General features: G+C 44.3%; 1 pseudogene; it reads right to left on the reverse strand.

Moving 5' to 3' along the window:
- Positions 1–1,085: 1,085 nt before the first annotated feature.
- Positions 1,086–3,008, reverse strand: LOC115679322 (AAA-ATPase At5g57480-like; annotated as a pseudogene).
- Positions 3,009–13,555: the final 10,547 nt, after the last annotated feature.

Raw genomic sequence — 13,555 nt, forward strand, 5'->3', positions numbered from 1 at the left:
ACAAATGATAGTCCCATCGATATCGGGAGATTGCAAAAAGTCCGTAAGTTTCACTTATGTAACATAATCAAATTGTGTATTATAAGTAGGCCGCCTATTACGCGATTATGATAATGACATTTCAACGTATCACAATAAGAGCCCAAGTCACGCATCGAATACGAGAGGACTTATATTCTTATGGAAACCGCTAGCAATTTACGGCACCTCCATCCTTGATGATGATGGTGCATTGTGGGCCACAATTTCCATTTCTCAGAAATGGGAAACCGCTCAAAAAGGTCCTACCGTTTTATGCTAGTGGCTTTCTTTTGTGATGATGATCTTAGTTAGTTATATATTTCTAAACCGTATATGATTGAGATGGGTTTGTTGGGTTTAGTTGTTAGTTGGCGTTGTACAAATTTTTTTTGCTGGACTATAAAAACTCTGATATTGTAACAAATATACTAGTTTATCATATATAAATTTATATACATATATACATTATATATATTGATAACAAGTTGTTAGTTTTGTTTGAGGCTGTGTTCTTCTGGTGGAAGGACTGTCGTATCATTCCACCATTCTTGATGGATTCGAGGTATGACACCCAGAAATCCCCGAATGTCCACTAAGTGGGCATCTTGAAGCTCCAGCCACGGAGTTGGCGCTAACTCCTCCTTCGCAATATTGAAGGGCGAGATCCTGATAATGCCACCTCCGACGACAACTTTCTAGTGGATCAATCCGGCAGCAAACACGGGGCCTTCGATGAGGAGGTTGGGAGGGACACTCGAGATGAACTGGACCATCTCTTTGTACCCTTGGCGAACTCCACTAGGCACACGCATTGGTCCATGCTCAAGTTCTTCGGCACTACCATTCCGGGCCATCTATCAATCAGAGAGCAGTGGACTTCCGGTAGGGAAAGAGAGAGAGAGGATTTCCTCAGCAGGAAGATTAGTGTTATATACATGATTTCTTATTTATTTATTTGTTCATTTATTTTTTAATTATCATTTATTTTTGTTCTTTTACTGTTATTTTTTTAATCTTTACAAAAAATGTATACTAGGCTTGTCGGCAGGAATTCATGTGTCAACATACTTTCCTTAGTCAGGTGTAAAATGAAATCTCTCATCATCTTATAAAGAATATAAAACGCGATTTCATGCGATAGAAGGGACAATTTGATCTTCAAAGAATAAAAAAATTAAGATGAAAGAGCAGAATTCTTTTTTTAATAAGATAATTGACCTAAAATCACATTATGCACATTGCACATCTTCCAAAAGCTGCACCTGACACAACATGGGATGTTTCACGAGGTTTATTTATATTTTCATACTAAGACACGAATTCGGAGCGTTTAATATTAGACACCGACACGTGTCCTCGTTGGTCCAACCCCACGCTTTACCAATTTGTTTTCCATCTCATTTTGCCTTTTTCGCTTCATCAGCCTCAACTTTCTTGCAAGAATCGTCGTCACGGTTCTCACTTCTTTGGGGATCTCCAGAGCCCTCTTCTCTTGCTCCTCTTCTTCCTCCTCCTGCACCCTGTTCAGCTCGCGCTCCTCTCTCATCCCTCCGTACTTCTCGTTCCTCTCTGCTCTCGCCTTCAACACCGCCAGCAATTCGCTCACTGCTTTCTCTTTGTTCCTCCGGTTCTTGATCAGGACTTCGCTTATGTCAGCCGGCGTCATCTTGGCCCTCTCGACAGTTTCCTGGAGATCGCTTGCCGCCGCCTCGCTGAGGTCCTTGCCCTCACAGCCCAGGTAGTTCCGGAGCAGGATCTTGAGCGCCGGGTACGAGCAGTAGCTCATGTAGATGTGCATGTCCATCCGGCCGCTCCGGAGCAATGCCGGGTCGAGCTTCTCGATGTGGTTGGTGGTGAACACGAAGATCCTCTCGCTCCCACAGCACGACCACAGGCCGTCGGTGAAGTTGAGCAGTCCCGAGAGGGTAATTGTGTTGTTGTTCCGGTCTTTGCTGCCGCCGCACGCAGCATCAGGCGCGTCAGGGTCGCAGTAGCTCCGAGGCGCGGTGGCTTGTTGTGCCTTCAACCTTTTCGACAGATTGACCGAGCAGTCGATGTCCTCGATGACGATGATGGACTTGGAGCTGGTCTGCATGAAGAGCTCTCGGAGCTGAGAGTTGGAGTGCACCTTGGTCAGCTCGAGGTCGTAGATGTCGTAGCCGAGGAAATTGGCCATGGCGGCAATCATGCTTGATTTCCCCGTCCCGGGCGGGCCGTAGAGCAGGTAGCCCCGCTTCCAGGCCCGGCCTGTCCGCTGGTAGAAGGCCTTCCCGGCCACGAAGTCACGGAGGTCCTCCATGATGTCCCTCTTCCTCTCCGGGTCCATGGCCAATGTGTCGAAGGTGCTCGGGTGCTTGAACGGCGCCGGTCTCCACCCGCCGTGCGAATTAGTGTAAAGGAGGCGTTCTTGGTTCTTGCGGCGGATGTCGTTGGCCTTGTCGATGATGTAGTCCAGGTAGGAGTCGAGGATACGGTCCCTGTCGCACTTCCTGATCCGGAGCGTGAAGACACGCTTCTCGGCCCTCGAGGAGGGCTGGGGCTGTCGCTGCGTCACCACGTGCTCCCACTGGACGGCAACGCCGTCGAAGACGTCGGCGATGCAGTCGTTGTTCGAGAGGACGAAGGTGGTGGAGCTGGAGTTGCGGGCGCGACTGAGGGAGAGGCGGCTGCAGGAGACGGAGACGAAGGAGCTGAGGTAGAGTTGGACGGCCCCGTAAAGCTCGTTGGTGTTGACGCCCTCGGTCTCGGCGATTTCGAAGTGGCAGTAGGAGTTGCAGCAGCCGAGGGCGTGCTTCAGGAACTTGAGGGAGGCGGAGCGGAGCTCCGGCGGGAGGACCGCCCGGAGAAGGGTCTGGCAGAAGGCCAGGGTGCCCAGGAGGGAGGCCAGAGATGTCCAAGACCCCTTCATTTCCGCCATTCAGTGGGAGTGAAAGTTGAGGTTTTCCTTGGAGATCTCTGGGTGTGGTAGAAGGAGACGATCAAGAAGAGTCGGGGTTGGGGTTGGGGTTGGGGTTGGTTGAGGCCATTGGGGGTGAGCTTTTTATGGGGAGAAAATGTTGCATAGGCCTGCAACAGAGGAGAAAGTGTAGAGAGACTGTAACGGAGAAGAGAGAGTGACGGAATGGGAGATGGTAAAAGTGAAAAGTGTGGCCCCGCTACGCAATATTTTCTCGACCACCACCTTTTAGAATTTGAATTTGAGAGAGAAGAGACACCATCCTTGGACTCGGTAAGTGGGTGTTTCTTTTTTCTTCTTCCATTTTTGTTTTTCTTCTTGGAAGTGCCCAAGAACATGGCCGCTCAATTCCATGGCACGACCGCTAGATATGTAAAGGACTTTGTAAAGTGTGTCCCGGGTTACATTTGTTAAAAAACCAAACCATAGAATTCTACGATAGTCGTCCACCCGTCGACAGGACCCATGTATAAAATCCATCGATGGTTCGAAAATAACTATTTCAACAGGGCTTCCATAAAGTTTTGATTTTTCGCCACATGTTCCATGTCGCATTTGCTCTTGGACATCCAGTCTGGTGGCAAGAAATTCAAAGGCACATCGAGTTCACATAAGCTTGATCCATCGATTTTGCGAGGTCTCACATAAGCTCATATAATACAATGATTACGATGGGTCGAGTCCACGTGGACTTGGTCCACTGAGGACGATCCCCTTGACAATGGATTTATTTAATAAAAATAAAAGGAGAAAGGGTAGGATGAGTGTGGTTGGTTGGCCCATTATGGGGGGTTATGGGTGAAGTGGATGTTGGGGAGATGAATGACATTGCATTGGTCTATTTTGCGCGTTCTCTTCTAATTTATCCCTCTCAGAAGGAATGAAATAGTGATTGTGACAATCTCTGATACAAGTGGTATTTTACTGTTAAAATATGTCTCAAAATTGAGCTCATTGAACGAAAATCAACATGAAAATTTGTGAACTCGACTACAAGTAAAAAATTTGCGTACGAGAATTATTGGTCGAGATTTCAACATGCGTGAGACAATTAACTGCGAGTAACTTGTTGCCTTCTCCAAGTCCAATTTGTCCTGCACATTGGATTCTTTGGCATGCTGACATTATTGCCGTAGAAAGACTTCTTTTGTTCACACAGAAGAAGGGCTCACATATTATATAAATATTTATTTATTTATTTGTGGGGTCAGTGGATTGAATAATTGATGAAAAGGTGTGGGCTTCTTTTGTCCCTTTATAACTCTCTTCAAGCGTAGCTGCACAAAAAGGGAAGAATAGGTGGAGCTCCCATGATACTTTCTGCTGTTTTCAACCCACTGAAGAAGACTTCCTCGTATTGCAAATTGCAATGAATGATGGGAGGCTTCTCTTGGTTATAAATAGAGGAGTTTTCTTAACGTTGGAGGTGTGCCTTTGAGCTCCGAGAGAAGATTGACCTCAGACTGCACAGAAGGGAATTGTGCAAAGAATTATTCTCGTGAGGGTTTTGCTTGTTGTAATTATACCTTGTAGTGATTTAGCCAATTAAGTTTTTGTGATTAGAATTTGTGTAATTCCTTGAGCAAGATTTCATTAGTAATTTGAGAGGTTAATCACTAAGTGAGTTATTTAGTGTAATTAGAGGTTGAGAAACATCTAAAGAGTATTTGAGTACTCGAGTTATTATAATCTTCTATGTATTGCTTGTTCTGTGATGAAATTCTATGCTGCTCTTTTCGTGAACGCAGATTCCGATATTCTAACCGAATCATGTAAATTTGATATCAAATTTATTTCCTTCCTTCTACCTATTATCTGATTCGCTTGTCCGACATATTTTCACAACACTTACTTTCATCCCCCTCCCCCGAAATCTTGGTCTGCATCAATCATCCGATTTTTCAAAGAGTTGCGTGTTGAAACTGGGGAGTCCGTGGAGAAAAAGAGAGAATAAAGCAAAAAGGTCTCAAGAAAGCTTGAGATAGAGAGAGAGAGAGGCTGGATTTGCGTTTTGGCTAAAATGATACCTCCTTTTAAGTACAAGGGAGAACAGTCCGGTGAAGAAAACAACAAGAAAAGGAAAAAGGGTTTTTGGAGTTTTTGAGATTTTAGAGAGAGAGAGAGAGAGAGAGAGGTGTGATGTATCAAGGTCTTTGAGAAGGAACCATAGGATTGGGAATGGATGTGGTCAATAGGAACATTATACGGTCCAATCTTTGATGCACGCGCCATTCAAGTCTACCAAAGTAAATGGGGGAGATATGATCTTAATATCACATTCCCAAATATGTGAGATATACAAATGAAATCTGTAAAGAATATTTTTGTGTAAAACATATATGAAATATACTTTTTATATTCTTTACCAAAAAAAAAATATACTTTTTATAAACATTTTGTTGGTGGGGGTGGATCTTTGGGGCGAGAAAATATTACATACAACTATGGTGCCTCATCACTTATACAATAATTCACTCACTGTGTGACATGTGTCAATTATATATTTTTACTTTTTTTTTCCTTCTTTTTCTTTTTTTCCTTCTTTTTTTCTTGTTCTTCTTCCAACAAACAGACTCAACTCATACTCGTGGTCAACTCAACCCTGTGAATTGCCTTCCACCACCACTTCATTGCCGTCTTAATCCTCCGTCCATCACCACCTTGTAGCCTTCCACAACCACAGCACCATCCTTACTTCCGCCCTCAACCGCCAATGAGATCTCTGTTTCCCCCAACCCCTCCCCACAGATCTCCACCACTAAAGCCTCTACTCTCGGCTGATGGCCCCTCACCTCTGATCACCACTAGCCTAGTTGCGGCTCGTCCTTGCCGTCTCAAGCTCGAGCTCGGTCGGTGAACTTGAGCCTCAGAGTTTGGATCTAAGCTCGAGCGAGCCCTAGATTCGGGATCTATAGCTTAGCTCAACTTCGAATCTAGGTTGATTCGAGGTCAACCAAGGTTGGTGGCGGCCATAGCTGGATTTTTTTAGGTCAACGGCCTTTGTTGACCGCTAGTGGACAAGTTCTCGTGGCAAGAATTTGATGGAAGAGAGACATGAGGATTGAAGCGGTCAAGGGCATGAAGGTGACTCCTCGGAGTCATCCTCGCTTGGAGGGGAGCTGTTGGGTCACCGGAGGAGGTGGAGGCGGTTGGACAAGAGAGAGCAGAGCTAGGGCTTCTCGGTCGTGAGGCGGGAGGGACGGAGAGAGCAGAGTAGAATCGCGAGTGGGGATGGAGAGAGAGAGAGAGAGAGAGAGAGAGAGAGAGAGGTGTGATGTATCAAGGTCTTTGAGAAGGAACCATGGGATTGGGAATGGATGTGGTCAATAGGAACATTATACGATCCAATCTTTGATGCACGCGCCATTCAAGTCTACCAAAGTAAATGGGGGAGATATGATCTTAATATCACATCCCCAAATATGTGAGATATACAAATGAAATCTGTAAAGAATATTTTTGTGTAAAACATATATGAAATATACTTTTTATAAACATTTTGTTGGTGGGGGTGGATCTTTGGGGCGAGAAAATATTACATACAACTATGGTGCCTCATCACTTATACAATAATTCACTCACTGTGTGACATGTGTCAATTATATATTTTTACTTTTTTTTTCCTTCTTTTTCTTTTTTTCCTTCTTTTTTTCTTGTTCTTCTTCCAACAAACAGACTCAACTCATACTCGTGGTCAACTCAACCCTGTGAATTGCCTTCCACCACCACTTCATTGCCGTCTTAATCCTCCGTCCATCACCACCTTGTGGCCTTCCACCACCACAGCACCATCCTTACTTCCGCCCTCAATCGCCAATGCCCTCAACCGCCAATGAGATCTCTGTTTCCCCCAACCCCTCCCCACAGATCTCCACCACTAAAGCCTCTACTCTCGGCCGATGGCCCCTCACCTCTGATCACCACTAGCCTAGTTGCGGCTCGTCCTTGCCGTCTCGAGCTCGAGCTCGGTCGATGAACTTGAGCCTCAGAGTTTGGATCTAAGCTCAAGCGAGCCCTAGATTCGGGATCTATAACTTAGCTCAACTTCGAATCTAGGTTGATTCGAGGTCAACCAAGGTCGGTGGCGGCCATAGTTGGATTTTTTTAGGTCAACGGCCGTCGTTGACCGCTAGTGGACAAGTTCTCGTGGCAAGAATTTGATGGAAGAGAGACATGAGGATTGAAGCGGTCAAGGGCATGAAGGGGACTCCTCGGAGTCATCCTCGCTTGGAGGGGAGCTGTTGGGTCACCGGAGGAGGTGGAGGCGGTTGGACAAGAGAGAGCAGAGCTAGGGCTTCTCGGTCGCGAGGCGGGAGGGACGGAGAGAGCAGAGTAGAATCGCGAGTGGGGACGGAGAGAGAGAGAGAGAGAGAGAGAGAGAGAGAGAGAGAGAGAGAGAGAGAGAGAGAGAGTGGAGCGTGAAGAGTGATGAGTGAATAGGGAGGGAATAGAGACTTTCAAACATGTAGGCCTATATTGACACGCGTTGTACAGTAAGTAGACTATTGCAAAAATAATGCGGCACTACAATTATATGTAATATTTTCTCAGCCAAGGTCAAAACCAATTGCCCCGTCTTCTCAATTTTCTTCCTTTCCTTCTTTTTTATCGGGGAAAATTCGCCCCTGATCACGGCACCGTGCTCGGGTTCATCCCTACAGTTGACTGTGATTGAAAGCAGGATATTTGTTCCCCATGTATTGTAGTTTAGATGTATTTAATGGACACTTGCACTGGATGGCACTTGGAAAACTTCCCCCTTGTATACCGAGCCAATAACAAGTACTCTAGTTGACACGGTAATAACATCAATAAATAGAGCCTTAGTATGAAGAATTTTACTAAATTAGGGTCCTTGAGAACCACCCAATATCAAAATCCTCGTTAGGAAGGCAATGCACAACCCGTTCTGCTGGTCGCCGTTGAATGCTCGAGATTTGGTTCTCTAATCCAATGATCTTTGATTTGCTCGAACGGCAACGACCCCTCTTTCTCAAATTTTTTTTTTTTGCTTGGAGCCTCTTGGCCGAGAAACAAGATCTCAAGCCCTTCCTTGACAATTAATCTTTCTTTAGAGATAATGGTGTTTCCTCTCTGTGTCTCGGTCTCCTGGATTTAACACACTATTTTAAAGCCCTTTTAAACTGGGATTTACCTGGTGATTATTATAAATTTTTTTTACCGTTTTTTGTAATATTTTTTGGCTTACAGGTGTCTAGTTTATAAAAGGGTCAAGAGCTTGACCCCTTCAATCTACTCTCTCCTCCATCCATCGAGAACGGCAGGTGTGTGCAGGGATGTTCCCAGTCCTTAGACTGTCTTAGACGTCTGAGACAGATCATTTAATTTACTGCGTTTTATTAATAAGTGTATTATTTAACAAGTTGAGAAATCGTCACAAGCCATTATCCTCACCGTGTACCGTTCGATTAAGATCGCCTGCTTACAAGAGCGAGGGAAAAAACTCTCTGCTAGGGCAACAACAAAGCAAGGAGCGACGGCACCATTAACAAGAGATAACGTCTCTGAGCTTTGTTCACGAGGAATTAATGGCGTTAGAGAAGGTATGTCCTTTTTACCACCGCCACCTCAACATTCCCCTGTCCTTTCTCAACAAGAGATAAACCAACTAGAAAGGAGTAAGAAACAAGCAAAATTGTGTTTCGAATCTGCCATTGGTGCTAGGGGGCGATGGATCAACCCACTTACCTTGAAACCCATCAGGAAAAAAATACTAATATTCCTATGGACTTTTTTTTTTTGTGGGCAGCATATTCCTATGGACTTGGGAGGGGAGTTCACTAATTGGGTTTGATTCTGATGAGGAGGTTTCAGATACGGATGATTTTGACTGTCCAATACTTCAAATTTCTCGGAGGAGAAAAAACGACTACGTGTCCCTTGGCGCAAAGCTTTGGTTATCAAACTGCTTGGATGGAAAATTGGATACTCCCTTCTCATTCGTAGCTTAATGGCGTTGTGGAAGCCGAGAGGGGAAATGTCGGTCATTGATGTTGGTAATGGCTTTTTTATTGCTAAATTTAATCTGGCTGAGGATCGCTAGTCCGTTTTGAGATAGAGAGAGAGAGAGACTGGTTTTGCGTTTTGGCTAAAATGACACATCCTTTTTAGTAAATAAATAAAGCACCACCGAGGACCGGTCCATCGGATCAGCCCTTGTTTGATCATTGCTTGCTTTGCTTAATTTTGGTTAACCGAGCGACCCTCGAATGATAATCTAGATTTTCCTGTTTTAGAAAAACATCAAAAAAGGGCAGCACGTTTTTCCACTTTAGCTTTAGCCTTGCTTTTTCCACCATCGGCATACCTGTATCTCCACTGACTCAAATGCGGGCCCCATTTGTTGTCCCTCCTTATTTTGTATTTGTTTCTTCTTTTTTTTCTTCCTCTCCTCCCTCCCGAAACTTTCTTCACGAGGTCTGCTCCTCGAGATCCTCCTCTTGGGTTTTATGATCAACTCCAACCCTCCGTCGCAGGACCCACCTTGTTCAACCCTCCTCTTGGGTTTTATGCCTGAGTCGGGCGAGGGCCGCCCTCGCCCGACGCAGGCGAGGGCGAACCTCGCCCGACGCCGGCGAGGGCCGCCCTCGCTCGACGCCGGCGAGGGCCCCCCTCGCCGGAAAGGAAAAAAAAAAAAAAAAAAAAAAGAAAAAGCAAAAAAGACGAAAATGTCCATGGACTAAATATATTGGGGTAAATGTGTCACAAAAAGGATTTTTGGTGTCACAAAAAAAGTTCGGGGTAAATGTGTGGCAAAGTTTGGGGTTTTTGGTGGTTTTTTCCCTTTATTTTATGTAAAAAAAATCATTATAAAAATTTCAAAAAAAAAAGGGGAAAAAAGAGAGAAGACAAAAGGGGACGCTATCTTCCCCACAGACAGGCGCCCTCCCTCTCCACACTTACACCCAAAATGAAAAAGGGTGTTCGGCCACAATTCAGAGAAAAACAGAGAAAGTAGAGAGGAGGGAAGGAAGGAAAAAACAAAGAAGGAACGAAGAAGACAAAAATGATGAATAAAGCCTTTTCCTTTGTTCTCCTCGAAACGCAAGGGGATCTGCTCCTCTCTCTCCTTCAATACTTTCACAAATAAAGAAACAAGTGAGAAAGGACAAGAAAAGGGGGCCTGCGTATTTTCATGAAAAAAAAGAAAGAGAAGAAAGCAGAACACGAAAAAACAAGAAAGAAAATGGCAAAAAAGCATTACGGCCCCAAGGCTCAAAAGAGGGGAAGTCCATCTGCTTTCTCTCAAGGAATGCACGTCCAGAAGGGGGGCTAGAAGGAAAAGGAGAAGTCTTGGCTGACATGAAGGGCACTGCCTCTTTGACCGGGCAGTCCATTCACCAAAAGAGGACGTTCTGCACATACTAAAAAACAAAAGGACAGTGGGGTGAAGGAGAGAGGGGGGAGTTTTTGAAAAGGAGAGGAGAGACACCGAGAGAGATCTTGAGGGGAATCAGAGAAGACAAAGCTTCGCTCGTTCGTCGGAGGACCGCCCCGATCGCCGTCGAGCCCTCTCCGCTGTGCATTGAGAGCCCACGAATACTGGAGTTAGCCGTTCTCTCATTTTTGGACGTCGGAGCTCCTCACGGTAGAGAGAGAAGGAACCGAGAAAAAGAGCCCGGAGAGGAGTCACTAGTTTGCCAGTGATCCGCTTGAGTTGCCGTCGGAGGCTAAGCCGTCGCCCGCCGTAGAGTCAGTCGCGAACCAGGTAGTCCCCGGAGAAGGTCTTGTTCTGTTTCGGCCTCCCTTCCCCTGCCTCTTGGGTGCCGGGCACACCGAGTCCATTTGGTGATCGCCCGGCCCGTCGACGGAGGCTAACATTTGTTTGACACTTAGTAAACTCTTTCTAAAAGTTGTATGTCGAAAATCGACCATAAACTTTGTCAAAATCAGATTTGCGAATCCACTTTTCGGCTGCACCACACCTGTTTGATCAAATGTCCGAACCAGACCACTTAAGCTTTGTAACGTCGAACCTGGTTGTACATCTCTTTGGCGTTTCGGTGCAAGCCGAGTTGAAACCGTGTCCAGATAGGGTTGATTAGAGCTTTATATATCATCTTTGAGCCAAAAATGGCCCTCAATCTCAGTTTTGAGCCTCCGTCTGTACTCGCCTACAAGGTATTCGATAAAATGTCTAAGTGAAGCTCCGAATCTGTTTTTGTGAAATCGACACTCTAGAACTTTGTCATATGCTCGATTTATTCTAGTCTTGTTGTTGACTTGAAGCTATCTATGTTTCCGTGTGATTTCGTGGCATACTTGTCGATCCCCGTCGTCGGCCGTGGACGAGCACCTTCCGGAGACTCACTCCTCTCGCCGGAGCGATGCCCGCGGTTAGAGGCCGCCGTGATCAGTTTCCCATCCTTGTTTTGTGTATTTTATGTGTGTATAGATTTAGAGTTTTAGACGTGGTTGAGATGTCAAGATATAAAAAATGGAAGTCGATATCGGTGTTTGGTTGCCGGTGTCCTTTTTCGTGGCCGGAGTTAGCCGACGGTTCGGTGGGTGTGGCGATCAGCGGTGAGAGTGAAAACCCGATGTCGGTCGTTGGCGTTCGCGGCGCGCGCCGTCGGTCGGAGGCCGAGAAGTGGTCATGGCGTGATCTCGGCAGAAGAAGAAGTCTCGGTGGTGAACTGTACGAAGAAGTTCACGTGCATGGAAAAAGCACGTAGGGGAGGAAAGAATAATAAAAAAATAGAAAAACGGAAAGAGAAACACAAAAAAAGGGAAAAAGAAGAACAAAAAAGAAATCAGGAAAGAAAGTAGAAAAAGGGATCCCGGGCGGGTCGGAAATCCCGGGTCATGTGTCGGGCGGATCGGGTCAGGGGACCCGGTCCGGAATTATTATATTATTAAAAATATTAAAATATTAAAAAATATTAAAAAAATTCAAAAAAATATTAAAAAATATTAAAAATTCCAAAAAAAATTCAAAAATGTTTTAAAAACCCAAAAATCTAAAAAATCTAAAAAACATTAAAAAATTCAGAAAATTCAAAAACATTAAAAAATTCGAAAAATTTCAAAAAATCCAGAAAATCAGGAAATGTCCATAAATCAATTTTTGGCTTAATTTCACTAGATATTAGTGTTTAATTTCATTATAGACTTAGTCTAAAACTTGTAAAAATTGAGAAAACCCTTTAAAAATTCTCAAAAATTGGATAAGCCATTAAGGTTTTACCTTAGGGCTTTTGATCACTTTTGCCTTTTTAGAGACGATGCTAGGTCGTTGATTGTTTATTTTCTTTATGATTATCTGGTTGCGCACTTTTAATACATTGATTGTTATTTTCTATTTTTAGAACGGTTAGGTGGAATCTTAATTTTTTCGATAGGCTGCCCGGTACGTTAGTTTGCGAGTGATCAAGTTTAGGTACCGAAATGGCACTAGTAGATCGCTAGTGTAATCAAGTCCCTGAATTTTCGAATATCTGATTTTCGCACGTATCGATACGACACTCCCGCGTCTCGATTAGGGTTTCTAGTCGACCCCTGATCATGGCTAGTGGCGACTCCAATCGAATGTGTAAATTAGACAATTCTTGTCGCGTGAGGTATGAGGTTCGGGAGTGCCTCGGTCCTAGACAAATACCTCTTGACCTAAATCCGATCGGTTCGGGTAGGTCGCGACACTCTTCGGCATCGAAACATCAGAAACTTGAATCTCACTATCCTCTTCGAGGCTTGAACCGATTTCTTCTTCCTCGTAACGGTCCCAATTTGGGGATAGCTTCGATTTCGGAGCTTTGTCGGGAGCTTGCTTTTCCCGATGCCTTGTTCGCAGTCGCCGAGTTGCTCTAAGTTCCTGACGGGGCCTAGTTTCAGACTGTGATAACTCTTCTTACCATGGTGCAAAGAATTATAAAAAGGGGAGGTGCAGACCAAGATCGCCGAGTTGTTGGTGTGCATGGAGGTCTCGGGGGAAGGAAATGGAGAAGCGCGGGCGAAACTATTCCAACACACAAGTAGAGCAAGAATTCTGGCCGAAAAAAATAAAGGGTTAATACCACGAAAAATCCCAAAATGATACACCTATGACAAATTTGCCCAAAACTAATTTTTTGACCACCAAAAATTCCTAAACTGGTACACTTATGACAAATTTTTCCAAAACTAATTTTTTTACTACTAAAAACCCCAAACTGGTATATTTATGGCAATTTTACTCTCTGTTAGTTTCCGTTAAATTGGATTAATACAAAAAAAAAAAATCACAAACTGATATATTTGTGAAAAACGGAAAGTAAAACATAAAGCCGGTACATCTGTCAACTGCCGCGTGTCATTTAACAAATCAATTTGACAGTAAAATTTAACGGAAACAAACTGAAAGTAAATTTGTCACAGGTGTACAAATTTGGGGTTTTTTGTGGTGAAAAAATTAATTTGGAGTAAAATTGTCACAAGTATATTAGTTTGAGATTTTTCGTAGTATTAACCCAAAAATAAAAATAGTAGAGCAATAAGGAAAGTGAAAGAATGAGAAGAAACAAGTAAAAGGAGAAGGACAACAAATGGGCCCCACATTTGAGTCAGTGAGGTACAAGCATG

Source organism: Syzygium oleosum, unplaced genomic scaffold (genome assembly GCF_021117445.2).
Source record: "Syzygium oleosum isolate NSW1041296 unplaced genomic scaffold, Sole_v2.1 Sole_v2.04, whole genome shotgun sequence".
In the NCBI taxonomy this organism is placed as follows: domain Eukaryota; kingdom Viridiplantae; phylum Streptophyta; class Magnoliopsida; order Myrtales; family Myrtaceae; genus Syzygium; species Syzygium oleosum.